Here is a 16,297-nt window from a genome sequence, read left to right on the forward strand (position 1 = left end):
CATAAACATACAAACAAACTTACTTGTGAACGTATATACATACATACTCGCGTATTTACAACTGTGATTGTTGTATGCACAACTGATTTTCTTGAAACTCGTGAAACTCACCAACTATTTGTAGTTGACCCATTTTAACATGTTTTTCAGGTACTGGATTGGATTAGAAAGTCAATGTGCTACGTGTTTGACTTGCGATCAATGCTGGGTGAATTGATGCAAGTGTGCTAGTAAGAAGTAAAGTCGCTTAATGGGTTGGATTTACTTTGTATCACCTAGTTGTAAACAAAGTTTGATCGATGTAAATATTGTAAACTAGTTTGTATTGTTCTTAATAAACAATGTGGTTGATACCAGAGGTATCTGTTACATTCCCGTTTTACGCTCCCGCATTATGCTAGTCGGGGTGTGACAGTAATGGAGTGTATGGTGCACTGAATTCATGAAGAATCCCTCGGTCATTACAGTACTCAATCAATTATGCTATTCTTGAACTCCGTCTCATTATAACTTCTTATTTGCCGGATCGGTAGATTATACAAATTCTCCAGCTTCTTGAATAAGATCATATGAGGGAACAAAATGTCTCATCTTTTGTTTCGAAAAACATCACCCATGAAAATCTTGAATAATCATCAGTAACCACGAGACAATAAAGTTCTCCCGTGATACTTTTGACATTCACTGGACCAAAAAGATCCATATGAAGATGTTCAAAGGGTAAATTGAAGGAATTGACCAATTTTCTTGGATGAGATTTCTTCGTTTGTTTTCCATTCTTACAATCCAAGCATTCTTAACTTAACTGAAAATTCCTGAAGTTAACTCCTTCTACCAGATTCTTGTGAACCAAATGATTCATTTTCCTCAGACTAATATCTCCCATCCTCCGATGCCATAATACTGATTCTCGTTCAGATGCCCTTGAGATAAAACATTGAGCAGACCCTGATGACGTTGATGCATTTCTCATGTTCATGACGTAAAGATCATTCACTCGAGGAGCACGCATAATGATCCACTCTTCTGGAATTTTGAAACCGGGTTTCAAAATTAAACATTCTCAGTCAGTATAATGTGTAGAGAACTGTTTATCAAAAATCTGTGATATGCTGAGCAAATTATTCTCCAATTCTGAAATGTAGTTGACATTCTCGAAAGTAACTTTCCCATTTGTTAATGTTCCTTCACCAACAATTTGTCCCCCTTGGTTTCCAGCAAATCCAACATACCCTCCTCTTATTGATTTGACATCATTCAGCAAATAGAGATTACCCGTCACCTGTCTAGAAGCTCCACTATCCATTATCCAACAAGAATCATGGGATCTTGGAAGCCCATTCACTACAGTTAACGATTCAGTGAAACAAGGAAACCCAGGCCTTCTTGGTCTTGGGTTGTTTAATATGTTTAAACAACAACCTATTATTTTCATCTTCTTAAACACATGATAATAAATTTTTACTTAAAGTTGGTGACTTAGATTCAGATTTCACTTTCTCAACACAATCAGGTAGTTTAACAGTTTTTTCTACCCAGTTTTAACCAGCAGATTGTTTCTTTTTATAAAACGATGTTTGACTTGTTTTTAAATTTGTTAATTATAAAACATCATTTTTAACAACCTTTCTAATATCATTTGACTCATTTCTTTCAAGATTTTCACATTTTTAGTGACACAGACTGATTTCTTTTCACTCACATAACCTAGTCCAGGTTTCTTGCTCACAGTATTTTGAAGCGGACTATGATCCTGTTTGTATCGATTGGTACAAGCATAAAACACATGCCCAACCATATTACAACAAAAACGACATCTCCTATCAATAAATTTATCGATTTGAGATGTAGTTTCAATCTGTTCATGTTCTGCTTTCAAAAGATAAAATTCATCATTTGACTGATTTCTATTTTCAATTTCTTTTTCAGATTCTGATGTTTTGCCATGCACAAACATTATCTTTTTCTCTTGAAATTGCTTAACTCGAGAAGATTTCTTGTTATACAAGCTTGTTTTAGCAAATCTTGTCGAGTTCTCAACTTCCTTTTGTTTACCCAACCCATGAGGTTTAACAGTTTCATCAAACAGCACCGATTCTGCCATTTTCACTCCAGTTGTTGAAATACAACCAGAACTCTCGTTTTTCTCTCAAACATCATCTACAAACTTGGAGATATCATGATGTGGTAAATTGATTTCCACATTGAGTGCCTTTTTTAAACCTTTAGGTTTCATTGGAAGATAAGCATTCCACATAGTTGGAGGCACAGCATGATAATATTCTCTTATGTTCTCGGTCTCATTATCCTTATTTTTTGATGAAGTTTTGGGGATAATGTGATCAAGTACATATGACGAAGCAGCATAGCTTACTAATTTCAAATTAACTCTTTCAGTCTCAATCTTGAGTGTTTGAAGCTCAAGTTTGAGTGCTGCGTTTTCGTTAATGTGTCTGTTAATGGAAATTTGTTTGTCTTCAACAGGCATAGAAATTTTCTTTTGATTTTGTAAAATGTTTTCCCATAAGTTCTTTTCACACGATTGAAGCTTCATGTATTCCTCATTGACAACGTTGAGATCAAATAAAGACTTATCATAATGTTTCTTTAATTCTTTGATTTCAAGAATTTTAAAGTCACATTCAAAGCAAAGTAATTCACATTTTTCACAAATATTTGAGTTAAGACTTACCTCATTTGGCATGAATGCTTGATCCACTAGTTCCTCACTTGAAATTTCTGAGTCATCATCAGTGATGTCTACCACCACTCCTTCAACGAATTTTTCTTCAACGATCTTTCCATCATCATTAACTGGTTCCTCCTCATATCCCGATTTATTGACTTCTGGAATTTCATCATCCTCTTCCACTCCAAAGTCAATTTTTCCTTTTGGAATATCTTCCTCATAAAACCAACCTGCAAAACTTTCAATAATATCAGGTGGAAACAATGAAATAAGATAGTCATAAGGAACCTCATGAATTTTATCATAAGTTCGAGGAAGTTCGTCATCGGAAGTATCACGATCAACTTCATTGTTGTTATCTTCGTTCACATTCTTTTTCAGATCCTCATCCTTGACAACTTCAATCTCAACATCACTATTCACGTTTTCCTCATACTCTTGAATCTTAGACTCAATCTCATTACCATCCTTATCTTCAATCCCAATAACCATTTTAACAACATTCTCATCGTTAACCTTCTGTTTGTCTTCGTCAACCACTTGAGCCACATTAGCTTGGAATACTGAATTCCAATTGAACCCTTCATCAACTTGGGCTGTAGTTGCCTTTTGCTGCGAGGTTGATGCTTCAGAAGTTTTCTTCCCCTTCGATGATTCTCCCTCTGGACGATGATGTATAGCTTGTTTATAGTAATCTCGTCCAAAAGGATTAGCTGCATTGTCATCCACACTTTTGCTAATACATTCCCTTGTCCTTTCTCTTTGCAACGAAAACATCTAACTTTAGACTTATCAAAGCCTAACTTAGAAGTTGTACCATCCAGCACATTCCGACCAGTTATTTCTTTGAATCTTTGTGCTCTTCTTATCACACTAGCCATACATCATCTTTTGTCAATCATCTTTATTTCCTCTGGATTAATCTGATCATAATCTTCTTTAGTCATATTATAATTTCCAATGCGACCAGCCACCAAACACTCATATGATTCTAGAACAGATCCTAGAAAAGCCATGTGTTCCTTGATTGTGTCAGTGGTCATGTTTCCTGTATTCTTCAGATTCACAGCTATGTTACACCGGATAACATCAGAATCCTTTGAATTTGAAACTTGAGAAGTAGGAATTGTTCCTGAATAACTATTACTATACTAAGGAGTAGCATTGACATTTGTAACACAAGCTTGACTGATTGACTCAGCACAAAATGCGGTAGGAATCTTGGGATTTGGAGTAACACTTGAATTAGAACCCTTGTAATACAAACCCACATCTTGTGATACGGCTGTGGATTTCATCTTTTGTTTCTTTTTAAGCTCCAGATCATGAGCTTCAAGATTCAAGATAAAACTTGCAAGGTTCAAACGAGCATAAGCAATGGGGTTAGATTGTTGAATCATTATGAAAGTACCCCACTCTTCAGGCAAAGCATCTGCAAGTTTATCGATGTATTCATACTCAGGCTTATCAATCTTCAGCCTTTTCATCTCATTCACAAGATAGCAATATCTTTCAACCAACTGAGAAAAAGATTCACCCTTAACTTGAGTAAAAATATCAAATTCTTTCTTAAGCAGTGCTATTTTACTCTTACGCATGTCAGGGTTTCCTCGATCCTTGTTCAATAATGCATGCCAAATGGAATAACAAGAGCCATTGTGCTGTAGTAATTGAAAGATCTCAGCTTTGATGGCTTGCTGAAAAAGATTAAGCATTTTTTTTCTTTGAGAAACAATGATTTATCCGCCTCAGCAATTTGTGACAGTCTGTAGTTTTCCCCATTCTCATTCTTTGGGATGATGCATTCTTCTTCAACAGCTGTTGAGAGAGAGAGCCTGAAGTGGATCTAGATCTAGGATAACATCGTGTTGTTCGTTGATTAGGTATACTATTAGATCGATTACCGTTATGTGTGTGTACTTTGTGTGTTGTGAGAATATTTGGGCAGCGTAACGACTCAGGAGGATAAAATAATAAGAAATGATACATTAATGATAAACTTATAGGTTTATATAGGAGATGGCCACATTCGTTAAGTTATCCTTAACGAATGTGTCATTCGTTACATTAATCTAATGAATGAACACACTCATTCGTTAATACATTAAACTAAGCGAATGGCCCCAAATTCGTTTATCTCATTCGTTAAACTTGGTTAACGAATGAGCTTACATTAATACGGATGTGATACATTCGTTACGGGATAACTAATGTATCTTACAATAGAACGAATGGCATATTTACACAAATAGCCCTTACATTATAATAATAAACTAATAAAGACCGAGATGTCCAAAACGTGTATCTACAAACTCCCCCTCGTCTCGAGCTATTTATTCTTTATTTCTGGAACATCTTAGTCTTCCAGTATGTACAACTGTGAATCTTGAATGCATAGCAGACTCGAACAACTCTCTGAAACTGCATTGCAAGATCTTAGTCGCTTACGTTAGCAAATCTGATCTGACTATGAAATAACGCGTCGTTCTCAGACTCATATAAGTTAACGAGCCACATCGTATCGATCACACGAATAATCCTCGTCTTAGATCCGGTGCCCAATACAATAAGCGCTTCACCAGTCTGGTTATCGTAATACCATCTGTTGAACGTGGTGAACAGACTCTGAGGGAATATCTTCATCGGTGCCCTCTTCATAGTCTTTGGCAGCTTTACCTATAAGATCATCTTTCTCCAGCCAGTGCGCGGATCAATCTCGTCAATATATTTATGTGTCGGCACTTACGGCTTGAAGAACATGAAACCGTGTCTGGTCTCATGTAACAAATGAGCATAGAACCACTCAGCCCATTGATCTTTACCTCGGTTCACAAACGATCTGTTGGCTAGTGTTCTTACATCCCATCTCGGCATAGATAATATATCGTGTGTGTTGGTGCATTTTGTGACCATCGCTATGCAATTCTGATCAGCGGAAACGAAGTACGAAGTTAGAACAATTTCACCATACACGAAGTTATAACAACTTCGCCATAGGAGAAGTTGTAACAACTTCTGCCATAGGCGAAGTTAGAACAACTTCGCCATAGGCGAAGTCATAACAACTTCGCCTACTGGCCCAAGCCCAAGCCCGCGAAGTTGTTTCGATATATATATATGTGTCTTGTTTAGGTTTGAGTATCCAGAAAATTAGAGTATTGTGTGTCCAGTTCAAGTAGCTAGAGAGAAACCGAGAGGGAGAGTCGTGTGGGACGGCCCGAGGTAGAGCTCACCTCGGGTCGGCCGTCATTTGTTTTCGTGTTTGGTATGTAATGTGTTTCGGTTATTATATAAATGATCTGCAGATGTGTTTATCCCATTCGTGTGTTTGTTCGTGTATGTGTTTGTGTGTAATCGTGTTCTTCGTCTTCTACACCATTAAACGAGTCTAGGAGGATTCCGCACTCCTAGACCTCGTGCGGATCTCGTATCGATCGGCGACGCCCCGGGGGGACCTACAGTGTGGGCGCTTGAAATAATAAATACCATGTTCCCACTTCACGATATATACCTTAAGCTCTGAATCACACTGCCAAACGATCAAATCACCCATCACATCTTTGACGGTCTTGTACTTCTTCATCTGATATGTAGATGCTCAAACCTTTGCCAATCTGACTTCCTCTTGTTCATGATATCAAAAGGCCTCGATCATCGTATTCATCCTCTTCACATCATGCTCAAACATACCATCCAAAGCACGTTTCCGTTTCCTCTCTTACTCAGGTAGATGACTTGTCTCGGCTGCCTTATTCCACTTCTCAATCTCTTCTCTAAGATGTTGTTCTGCTAAATCAAAAGTGTTCTGTGGTAAAGAATGTATACCTAAATCGTTGTTATTGTCTTTGTAGAACTCTGGATACACCTCAGCAGTCACATCTTCTACTTCCACTTCATCATACTCAGGCACATTCCCGCGTGGAATGCCTGGATTATTACTTTCTTCAAAATCAATATCAACTTCCAATGTCTTACCCAATTCTTCAACCTCCTCTTCATTTAGATCCAGAAGCAAGGCAATTTGTTCTTTAGTCAACGAATGATCCACAAACTCGCCTTCTTCGATCTCATCAGAATTAACAATACTCCTCACTATACCATCCATACCTACAAAAATGATTCTGTTCTCCGGAATCACATCAATCGGTTTAGCCTGAAAATAATCCTTGTATGGTATAATCTGCATAGTATTCCCCTCAGACCCACCACCAGTACTTGTTTCAGCCTTATTACCTGCCGACGGTGCAGAACTACCGCCCGGTTGCTGATCAACACCACCTGCTCCATCCTGATCATCTTCATTATTCTTCAACTTCTTTAACTCATCTTCTTTGCATGTTAGTTGAAGGATGATCTCATCTTGTTTAACCAACCTCTCCCCCTTGAGCAACAACTAGGGCTTTGAGTTCCCTGTTTTCCTTTTGAATGAACCGAATATGTCGATACATATTTGTCTGTGCTAGCTCATGAGCAGCTCTGTCAGCTTGCATCTGTGTTTGTTGAAGATGCAACAAATTTATCATGTGAAACCATTGAGCTTGAGGAGACATTCCATAAAAATTAGGATGAACCGGTTGCATTGGACCCTGAGGACGATTAAACACCATGTAAGAGTGCTCAGGTCTTGGCAACGTTGTAGGAGTAACTGGTGTAGTAGGAGTAGTCGGTTGAGGACTAGGCATACGTGCCAAAACAGTCTTCCTACGTCTCCAAGTACTGATCTGATATCGATGTCGTCATCAAAGTCATAGTCGAAGGTGCTGGAGAAATAGCCATATGAACTAGAGTTGGAGATCAAGTCACAACAGGATCAGAAGATCTCGGAATACTCTGAGGCATTGGAGAAGTAGGAATAGGATCTGAAATAGATACAGGTGGAGACGGTCGTTGAAACGGTTGACTCGGTATCTCAATACCCGACCCACGTGTCACCCTTTGCTTCTTCGGTTTCTCCCCCTTTTCCACCATAGGTTCTTGTCAGGACCATCAGTCGGGTGAAACCTTAGCAAAGGTTTGACAAGAACACACCGAATCGAATACTCAAAAGACCGATTGAATATCCCGACGGAATCAGAATATCCAATGATTGAGAATGAAGGATTGTGAACAGATATCAAACACAAAATAGTAAATGATAATCAGTAAAGGCTTATTAAGAGACAAAGATTCACTATATTTAATGATACATCAGTAGAACAGTGAATGGAATGTCTAGGGTTTTGTGTGATGGCGGCGGCTCTTGTACGATGAACAACATGGAATGTTTTCGTAATCAGTGCGTGCCAGCCTCTGTCTCAAAAATCCGTACCCTAAATGTACCCTAGGACGTCTATTTGTAGACTCTGACTTTCCTTCTGTAAGTCCTAGTCATTACATAATGAAAGATAAATCTAATACAAGTGTTACATTTCTTGAACAAGGTACATACCTTGCTCGAGCAAACTTCCTATACTAGGTGTGCTCGGTGAATGTCCTCGAGCAGACTTTACCTGGAATATATTCTCTTTCGAAGAATACATATTCCCTTTGAGTAAGCTTCATTCCTCTTGACTTGTCCATGCTTTGCTCGAACTAGTCCATCGAGCAAGCTCATTCTTCTTGATGTCTTCAGCTTTTCTTATTCAGTAATCTTTAGCATGCTCGGATGTAAATCTTGCTCGGTAACTGAAGTGTGCTCGAAGTCTTTGCTTTGATTCACGTGACATCCTCTTCTTGCATCCATGCTCGTCTCCATGTGCTCGATCATCCTGTGCTCGTAACACTTGGCTAGAACTTGTATGATCAAGCTGTTTGCTCGATTGGCAATCCATGCTCGATAGAAGAATAGTCTTGCTCGTTGAAGTGTAGCTTGCTCGAAGCCTTTAACACTTAGAAGAATCAACCATTAAAGGTTCAGAACCTTGCTCGAAGTAGTAAAAACCATGCTCGATCGTCTGGGCTTGCTCGAATTCCATACTTAGCCGTTTCTGAGGAGGTTGAGAAGATTCCAATATTCCTTATAGAAAATCCAACCCAACAATCCCCCCCTAGATTGGAACAAGCTCAGATGCTCCAAAACATACCTGCATAGAGTTACACATATATCAGATTTCTAGATAAATCATTTAAGAACATGTCATTTCATTACATAATTGGAATTTTGCCACATGGGCATTACAAACTAAATTTTTACAACTCAAACAAAAACTAAAGATAAACAGAAATAAAAAAAATCAATCATTCATTAGCTCCATTCTGTTATCTTCTTCCTCTGTTCATGGCTTTAGCTCTTTCTTTTTGTTTCTTCACATATGCAGCTCTTTGCTTCAGCATGTCAAGTTCTGAGGAGTCAAAGGCATCACTTGGGAATCTTGCATTAATTAAATCTTGTAAGTCTTGTGGATGCATATAATGCAGATCTCCATCCTCCTTTATGACTGCAATAGGTATCCCAGACTCATTTCTCAAAGTGGTCGAATCATCCTGTTGATTGTACGTTATGTATGTGATTCTTCCAAATTGTTGTACTCTTGAGTTGGGTTCCTTCATCACTTCTCTCGTAACCAAGCATTCTTTTAAGGTCTTCCTTTTCTGGTGAGAGCTGCTTGCTAGAGTTCTTTGTTTCTTTGATTCAGAGAGCGAAAGCTCAGATATGTGAACTTCACTGATTCTCTTCCTCCTCTTCTATTTTTCTGCTTGGCTCTTGATCTCTCTCTTCTTCTTCTGTAGAAATGGGAATCCCTTTTCTGCTTGTTTCTTCAAACACTTGGAGAGATCATTCCTCAGTTGACCAGATGGTTGACTCCTTACTTGATTGTCATATAAAGTCAGCTCAGCCATCTTGGTCAGCTGTTCTGTTGTAAAATTTCTCAAATCATCTCTGAAGATGATGACATGTTCTGCTTCATCTTCAGCCACCACCCTTAAAGTCTTCGATCTTCAGTTAAAATAGAGACGTGTGGGCAGATTCAAGTTTCTTGGCTGCACAGGCCTCACACTCTCTGACCTATGGGTTCTGTTTGAGCTCCCCATTCAACCTTCTTTATCTTATCAAGACCCTCTTCAACATACCATCTCTTTATTGTATCTTCTGTTTGCATTACCAGTCTTGACATTTTTACTCCCTTTTTGTGGAGAGCATTGATCATTTCAGCATGGACCTCCTCTTCAACTCTCCTCCTATCCTCTTGTAACTTTTGTTGTGTTTCAATATACAGTTTCTTCTCTCTATTATATATTTCCATTAATTGTTCATGAGGCATGTTTTGAAACTGTTCTTCTGAGACTCCCTTTTCCATCACAATTCGTTTTAACAAATCTACCCTTTGAGGGTCTTCAAACCATTTCTTCACCTCTTCTTCCTTCTTCTTAGTCTCCTCCGTTTCTTTTGCCAGTCTCATTTTTAACTGTTGTTGTCTTTGATATTCTTCCTGACTTTTCTTGTCTTTATGAGAGGCTTTTACAAGTTCAATTTTTCTTTTAATTTCTTCATGAGAAAGGTTTATTAAAAATTTGTAGCTGTATCCGTACAGCTGGAGAAATTTTATATCTTTGTGTTTTGCTTTCAAGGATTCATACTCTGTTTCATCATTAGCCTTCTTCTCTGTTCTTCTCTTGCTGCTGTCAGATTCTGTAAATTTCTTTTCTTTTTCTTCCTTTCTCTTAGACACCTTTCTCACATACTCAGATAGATCCTCCATGAGAGCCCTTTTATATAAATTATCAATCTTGTCAAAGGGTTGTAAGTGGAGGAATGCTGGCTTGTGGCCAGCCTTTAGTAGGACTTCCCTTTTTCTTTTCCTTGCCTTCCAACCATCAGCTTCTTTTGCCACATCCTCTTTTGATAGTCTTTGAACATAAAGAGGATCATAACCCAAACTGATCAGATACTCAGCATCTTCGTTTGTCTTTTCAGTCTCCTCCACACTTTCTTCTTTCTCATCCTTAACTTCAAGATCAATTTCTTCTTCAATATCCTGAAGAGCATCAATCATTTGTTCTTCATTTTGCTTGGATTGATCTCTTCTTCTTTGTTCAAGCATCTCTGACCTAAGTTTGTAGACCATTTTCTTCACAGATTTTTGTCTCTTTGGCTTTGGAGTCTCAATTTCATCAGTGTCTTTTCTTTTCAAAGATGATTGAGATTGAGTAGGAGAGTAAGGTTGGTGCAGTTCAACTTCTGGTCCTTCTAAAATAATCTCTTCATCAACTGACTCAGATTTGTCATTTTCAGTTTCAACTGTGTGAGTCTCTATATGTTTTTCAGTGATTTATTCAATGATAGGCTCATTTGGTTCATTATGCTCTTCAAATCTTTGTTCCCTTTCTCTGCCCATATTGATGTATTCCTGTTGTGTTTTCCTTGTTGCCTTTACAATATCTGGGTGATGTTTTTCTGGGTTGTTCAGTATGAGTGTTATATCTTTCATTATCACCAGTTGGACCATTGTAAATGCTGAAACCTCAACTGTTTCATCTTCTTCATTTATTACAGGACCCAATCCCAGTTGATCCTCATTCACTTCAGGCTCTTCAGTCTAAGATGGGGCAGGCTCTTTATGAGTTTCTGATGGCTCTTGAACATCATCATTTTGTCTTGCCTGTATAGCCTCCAACGCAGCTTTAAATGCCATATCAGCATCTCTTAATCTGCTTTGTTCTTCATCCTCCCTCTCTTTCATATCAATCAAAGCTTCTATTACTTCTTGAGGAATTTCCTCCTGTTCTTCCACCATTTCTTCCCTTTCAAGTGCCTCCAACTCTTCATTCATTAGATTTATCGTTGTTTTTACTGACTCAGCTTCAGCCATGTCTTTATCAATAACATCTTCTTTAAATAATAGATCATCAGACTGAACTGCATGCTTGGGCAGGGGCTGTAGATCTTCTTCAGTAATTGCAACCCCTTTGCCTTTTGTTTTTTTCTTTTTAGACTCTCTTCTTCAGTTTCATCTTCTTCTTTATCCCCCCCCCCCCCCCTCATCCTCCGATTCTCCATCATCATATGCTTGGTTTAGCATGTTCAAAGCATTAGATGGTCCAACCTCCTCTTCAACATCAATATTCTCCCCCTGTTTTGGTGCATCTGAGGTCTTCTCAAACTCAGACTGCCCCTCAAGGGTTCTAATCTTCATTAAAGCTTCATTCAGAGCAACTTTCAATGCCGAGTCCCGTCTGGCCAAAATGGCATTACGTTCTCTTAACATGATGTTTTCAAACTTAAGTTTGGCATTTTCACACACAACATCGTAAAGATTGGGACTTGATGGTGGGGTTTCAGCAGTAGGTTTTGGAGCTGGTTCAGAGAATGGTTCAGATTCTGCGGTTTCAGGGGATGGAACTTTGTATGGTTCTGGGGATGGAGGTGGTTCATGAGGAGTGGAGTCTTTTAGTGGTGAAGTAGGTGGTGTAGGAACAGGAATATCATTAGTAACATGTTCAGTAGTGGATGGTGAACAAACAACATTGTCATCAATGTAAATCACAGGTGCAGGAAACACATCTTCATCCATTGGCTCATTTATCTCCTCCTGTTCTTCAACTGGTGCAATAACCTCCTCATCTGCAGCTTGTTCAATCAAAAGCACATCAGCACAACCAACCAACTTGTCATTTCCGTCCTCATCACCATCATCATTATCATTTTCATCACCAGCATCATCTTCCTCTTCACTGTTGCCAGGGGTCCTTGGTACATCAATAGCACCCAGTGCAGGTACGAGTAACCATGGGAGTACATCCCAGTCATCATTGTCAATGAACTTACTCTGAGCATCCTTCATACGTTTGTATATATTTGGGTCTTGCAACCTCAAAGTCTGCCCTGTCCTCTGAATGTCTGGTAAGTCTCTGTTTATTAAGATCTGCAGAAAATGTGGATACATTAAGAATCTTTGATGGATTGGCCTCTCTGTATTTGAAATCAACCCTTGAAAGATGAGTCTTGAAATGTTGAAGGGTTGCTGGTAAAGAATGGCGACAGTGAGAGTCCCAAGATCTCTGCTCAATAAAGTCCAAGTCCCTCTTCGAGGAGATAAGGACTGGATCACGTGATGAATCAGGAACCTGTAGAGTAAAGGAAAACTTCCCTTTTGAAACTGTCCCTCCTTAACTCCTCTCTAATAGCCCATAGTCTCTTGAAAGACTCTTAGTAACCTTGAGACTGAGTAGGACGGTTGATCCTCAAAATTGTCATTAAGGTTCAGTGCAGCTCTGATTGAGGCTTCTGTTATCTCAATGTCATGATTTAGAATAGACGCCTAAATTCTTTCCCCATTGACGTCATTGACATATGTTGCAGATCCCCAAAAATCCGAAATATGATTTCTGTATATTGTGGGGTCGTTAGTAAAAGCCACCCTTAGATTGGAGTTACTCAAAAAATTTATCATTGGCTCCAAATCTTGGTTGTCATCGTCTATCACCAACTGAGCACACATATTATGCCGCTTTTCGAATTTGAAAGCCATCAGTTCTGCAAAAACAAGAAGAGTTGTCAATACACAAAATTGCAGAACTAATATATGAGAATAGATAGATGATTAATGGCGTCTTCAATTAACCTGTTCCGTAGTAATATGCGTACCTGCAAAACAAGTAAACAGTTAGTCAATTTGTTCAATTGGAAACCCTAATTTCAAAATCGGTGCGACGATTATCGAACAGCAATGTCTTACCGAAGTCGAAATAGAGCTAATGGCTATTATCGAAGTGAAATTAAGAAATAATAGACCAGCGAGTAAGAGGGAGATAGCACGAGCAAGAGGGCTTTCGTTTAGGTTTAATTAGAGAAAAATGTGTGAAAAACTTTCTAAGTCCCCTTTTTTACCTAACGATTTGGTGGTACAGTACCTTGTTTTGTCGTCTAGCACACGACAGTTGTCATTTAATTTCAAATTCACATTTACCACCCTTGCTCGAGTATACAGCCAAAATAAAAACTGGCTCCCCCTGTACACAAGGACATGGTACAATGCTTGCTCGAGTATACTTAGAAATATATCATATCAATTTCCTGTGCTCGAGTTGCATTCCTGTGTGCTCGAAGTACAGTGTGCTCGAAACGCTCGAAGTACATTATGCTCGAAAACCTTAAATCAACAAAATCTTTCCTAATCCCACACTCGAGCACAAAAATCTGGTACCCTACTTTGCTCGAAAATGTCAGCAATATATTCATCTTTCCTAATTTTGAAACTCTAACTCAAACATCTCTAAACTCTCACTAAGACACCTAGCACAGACCTTGCTCGAAAAACTTAGATGGTCTCATACTCATGCAATCATGCTCGAAGATACTTAGTAAAATAACAATGTATATCTTCGTGCTGGTAGATCAAAGATAATAAAACACATCAAAAGCAAGCTCGAAGTACAGTCTAATTCCTAGATCATACTCGAAAATACTTAGAACAAACACAAATAACATTGGTTAAGTCAATATCGTTTTCCTAGAAGTTAACACAAAGATCACACTCAAACTTTGCAATAATTAAGATTACAAGTTAATGAAATCATTCCGTTTGCTCAAGCTTGGGTTTGAGGTGAACAAGAGATCAAAATCCAGTTCAAAAAGTTATGTCAATTCATTGGAAAGATCTCAACATGGGATCAGATTGTCCAATAACTGTCACACCACTTCATTTTCAGCCGTATTATGAGTTAAGTCAGGCTGACTCTAGGTGTAAGTTCTTAGCATGATTCTTATGACTTTTTGTGATATTCTTAAGGTTCAATTAGTTGCTCGAGTTAGAATGGTCACATTTTAGACTTTAGTTTTTCCTTATCTCTTCTCAAAGCTTATTTAGCTTTATCCGAATCACCCCGAATTGACTTCGACCCCCTGATGCGTTGGTCAAAAGTAATTTTTATTTGTCCGAGCAGTTTATTTAATAATAAGATACATAGATATCAGACCATAAGGTTGAACGTTGGACTTACAAGACATCCGGACTTACATGCCTTTCATTCACAGTGTTTAGGACTTATTTGAATGCCCCACTCTTGTAGTTCTATTAGTGCCCCTTAAGGTCATGATATATTTATTTATCATTAATGATTTTGAAGCATATTTCATTTTCTTTTTCACTCCTTTTCATTTGCAACCTTGTATCCTTTGTCACACACTTGAGAAATGCTCAGCAAATTTTATTGTAGTCCTTCAACATGTAGAACATTCTCAAAGGATGCTTTGCCATTTGTGAGAGTTCCCTTCCCAACAATTTTTCCTCCATTTTCATCACTCCCAAATGCAACTGGTTCCTCATATTTCTTCACATAATTAATCAATACAGTCTTGTCACATGTCATGTGCCTTGAACATCCACTGTCCGTATACCATAGATCATTGCTACTCATGGACTGTTCCTGCACACACACAACAGGAATCAGTTTGATTTTGAGTTACAAACTCCATCAGTTTGTAATTCAGAGATAGTGGAGGATGCATCAGAAGTTGGGATTGGAACAGGTGGTGGATCTTCATACACGACTTCACAATCCTCATCAGTGTTGGACTCTGATCCAAAGTGCACTGCAGATACTTTAATGCTACTATCAACTTCCTCAATCACCTTATCCTTCCCTTCTTCTACTTTCTTCTTTGTCTTCCATTTGAATCCTCTTGGTTCAAATCCTTGTTTAATAGAAACTTCTCATCACCATTTAGAATACCTGGTCTCCTCTTAGCTTTTTCTTCACTTGGTGACCTTATGTTCTTGTTTGTTTTTGTCAGGATTTGGTTATTTTCTTTGATCTTCAAAATTGTTTTGAGCCTTTGTTCCAACACAGGCTGATGGTGCCTATCTTCAGATTGGTTTTTATTTCCATTCAAGTATCTCTCATACATTTCTTTGTAGCTTTTCATGTCATAGCCACTAACCACATCTGGAATTTCAAAAATATCCTCAAGAATGCAGCAAGAGTCAGTGTGATGCCCATATGCATCACATTTTGTGCAGAACACTTTAGCAAAGCTTCCCAAATCTTCAAGAAGTTTCTTGTCCTTCATCTTGTCACTTGGTTTAGGGAAGTCAAATCCTAAAGATGTCTTTGGATTTAATGTGTTGGAGAAATCCATCTTGATTGGCTTGCTGAGATCAATTGCTTGTGGATATTTTTCTTTGACAAAAACAATTTTCTTCAGCTTGGATGGCATTCTTGAAGAACTTCCCTCTTGTTCTTTTGGATATTTTCTTCTTGGAGCATAATCCACATCACTAACATCAAATAATTCATGATTAGAAAAGACTGGGTAGATTGGTGGATGACTCTGATCATAAGAGGATTTAATTGGTTATTGTTCTTTCTTCTTGATGACTGGCTGTGGTTCTGTTCTCTTCTTGATGACTGGCTGTGGTCTAACACATATATCAAATGGAACATGCTCTCTTCTCATTCTCTCGTGGTACTTTCTTACCTGTGATGTCATAGGTGGCAGAAGAGGAATTTTGTCATTTTTCTTCTTATTTGTTCTTTTCTTCTTCCCCTTTGATGACATAGAGCTTCCACAGCTACGGTTGCTTTCTTCACTGGAGTATTCACTCCACTTCTTTTTCTCTCCTTGAGGCTGTTCATCAATCACAGTTTCTTGCTTATCAGTTTGTTCCATCACAAATTCTCCATCCTGAT

Source organism: Bidens hawaiensis, unplaced genomic scaffold, assembly GCF_021521415.1.
Source record: "Bidens hawaiensis isolate Kalapana, Puna unplaced genomic scaffold, B.hawaiensis_p1.1 tig00000657_1, whole genome shotgun sequence".
Classification (NCBI taxonomy): domain Eukaryota; kingdom Viridiplantae; phylum Streptophyta; class Magnoliopsida; order Asterales; family Asteraceae; genus Bidens; species Bidens hawaiensis.